General features: G+C 40.1%; 1 pseudogene; it reads left to right on the top strand.

The window, feature by feature from the left end:
- The first annotated feature begins 2,252 nt into the window (after nucleotides 1-2,252).
- LOC123799127 (transmembrane protein 230 pseudogene) lies at nucleotides 2,253-2,590 on the top strand (annotated as a pseudogene).
- Nucleotides 2,591-3,133: the final 543 nt, after the last annotated feature.

Raw genomic sequence — 3,133 nt, 5'->3', positions numbered from 1 at the left:
CTGTAAACTGGGATGGGTGTCACTGCCCTTTCTCTGCAAATGGCCATTGGGAGTTAAATAAACAAGAGATATCATCGAGTTCATATTAAACTGAACCCCAAGCCACTTGAGCCAGACTCAACGGAGGCTTCCACATTCCCCAAACCCTCAGATTTCTACCCTTTCCAGTTTATCCAGTCATTTCCGAGAGGATACTTTGCTGGCTCCCTTGACAAGTACTTCTTTCTGTTTGGTTTTCTTTCTTTCTTCTTTGATTTAGTTGCCTCTTCTCTTATTGGTTTGTTATGAGAACTAAACAAGATAATAAGTATTTTAAAAATTAACATGGTTACTGGTACATATTAAATGCTCAATCATATGCATTATTCTTCAAACAGCTACCTATTCTTACCTTTTCTTCATCTCATTTCAGTCCATTTTACTCTGGCCATTCTTCCAGTGTCTTGTAGTACAGAAACAAAATTTCAGAGCTGAAAGCCTCTACTGATAACGTGATTTACAGATGTAAAAACTGAGTCTCAAGGGAAAACACAATGAGCTCAAAATCTCAGAGTTGGTGCTTCTATGAGGACTTCTCTCCCATTTTCCATAATGCTAACTTGAATCCTTAGTTTAGGTTTTGTATATAGGGAATAAAGACACCAGGTTCTCTCAAGTCTGTCTTTGAAGTGTTTTTTCCTATCCATCATGCCATCATGCCCTCTATCCCCATCCTGCTGCCACAGCAGCATAATGCTTGGATCATTGCAGTATCTTCCTAGCTCATTTCTTGGCTCTTCTCTCTCTTCGAATCTATCTTACTCACCATGGATGGTCACACTTTTGGAGCCATGCCACTTCCACTGTTACTCCAGTCCTTCATGAGTACCCACCCTGACACTCACATAAATGCAAACTCCTTTGCCTCATTCTGAATACTTATCATCATTGACTGCCTCTCTTCTTGCTACCGCTCTCCTCCAACACATCCCTCAGTGCCAGCTGACCCATTGTTCTCAATGTATAATAATAAATAAGTTACAATTGTGCCCATTTATGTGCATGTGCTTAAACGTTCCCACTACTGGATTATGTTATATTTATTATAGTATAGTACACCACACTAAGTTTTATATATTATTATTATTATTATTATTATTATTATTATTATTATTATTATTATTTCTTATCTTTCTTGTTTATTCATCTTCAGTCCAAGGTAATATGGAATTGAGAAACTGAGTGAAAGTTCCAGAAAACCCCAGGAAGTTGTTATGTGTCTATATATACAAGCATATATGTGCTTGTAAACAAGCATACTAGCATTTTTTTCTCTGAATTGTTATTCCAAATGTAATATCCTTAACCATTTTGTAAGTAAAAATTTCATATGAGGTTAGGTTCAAAACAAAACAAAAATCAAAGGAATTCTTATCTCTGAAGTTTCCCTACTTGCAGGATCCATTCTTTGATAATAAAAAGAAAGGATTTATTTAGCTTGATAAATAAGAGTTGGCTGTTACTAATACCTGATATCCTCTCTGTGCTTGCAAATTGATTTTTTAATGAATTGGTGCAAAATTTCTTTGAATCTTTCTGGTAACATTACCCTTTTCACCTTTGCAAATCGGAGTTGACAGTGCTTTAGAATGCTGCAGACTACCGGATGCAGAGTAAAAGATATAGCCCTTGTACTGGTTGTCTCATCCATACTGAGCCAGAAGCATCAGCAGGTCACCAGATATCTCCCCTTCTGGGAACTTTTGGCACGTAAGTGCTGACTAGTGTCTTTATGACTATATTTATGGCTTTCAGATGTTATGCAAATTACCACAGTGCTAGATATAGTCATAGAGGATGCATTAGATATCAATGTACCTAACACAGGTAGGCAAATTTAAAATGATCTTTATTTTTTATTTTTTTAAGATTTTATTTATTTATTTGACAGAGAGAGACAGCCGGCGAGAGAGGGAACACAAGCAGGGGGAGTGGGAGAGGAAGAAGCAGACTCCTAGCGGAGAAGCCTGATGTGGGGCTCGATCCCAGAATGCTGGGATCACACCCTGAGCCAAAGGCAGACGCTTAACGACTGTGCCACCCAGGCACCCCTTAAAATGATCTTTAAAATATTGATAGTATTGGCGGGTGGGATGGCGGTTAGGTGAGGCGTGCCGTGAGCCCTCCAGCACCTCTGCTGCCGACCATGAGCAAGTTGTTGGTGTGGGGGTGACCTGGTTTGGGTGCTCTGATTGTCGCTGTGTCCGCGTGTTATGATGCTGTCTCCTACCAACCTGGTTACCGGAATCCCCAGTAATAAAGTGAGATACTCAAGGCCCTCCTGTGCACATGATGGCGACATTGACCTTGAGTTTAAGAAAAACCCTCCTAAGATCCTGTATGAGGCCACTGCTGTTGTGGCCTCTCATCATAGCCTCCCTCCTGTTGACTGGCTATATCAACAAAAGGTTGGGGGTGGGGGGCATGGCAGACCGGTGGCATTGCCATCCTGGTGTTCCTGCAGAATTTTACCACCTTTGTATCTCCTACTATGCATCCAAAGGCTACTGGAGTTACTCGTACCCATGACATTCCAGATTTTGATGACTAGCCCTCACCTCAACCCTGAGGAGATGAGTCATAGATGGGACTGGGCTAAGGAATTCTGTAGTTTGCAGATGTGAAACAAAAGAATGGCCAGATTTTATGGTCCATCCCCAAGATGTCAACTGAGCTTACAGCCACAAATTAACTAATCAGGACATGCTCTATTTTTCATCTCCTAGCCCTGGCAAAAGCTGACAAGTTTTTCCACATGCATATGTATCTTGCAAGAGTAGTAGTGTTAATGGCACGGGAAAGCCAGAGGTTATTTGGTAGTGGAAAATGTTAATGCTACCACCCTTTTTATAGTTGAGCATTTCTTTTAAGTAGTTCTCATTGTCAGTTTGTTCTGGTGGCAAATGGAAGAATTCAGTATGCTAAGTTTCATATTACTGGTAATGTATTTTGAAAACATCTAAGTATCTTACCCCTCCACTCATCTCTAACTTTGTATTCTAGTGGAAAACCTTGGCAAAATCAAGTATCAGTGTGGGTGCATCTGTAATATTTTTCACTTGCTTTCTTATTAACAGCAGCCAGGACTTTTTTT

The sequence above is a fragment of the Ursus americanus genome, chromosome 14 (genome assembly GCF_024610735.1).
Source record: "Ursus americanus isolate L20-20 chromosome 14, mUrsAme1.1.p, whole genome shotgun sequence".
NCBI classification, from domain to species: domain Eukaryota; kingdom Metazoa; phylum Chordata; class Mammalia; order Carnivora; family Ursidae; genus Ursus; species Ursus americanus.
This window is presented reverse-complemented; position numbering and strand designations above follow the sequence as displayed.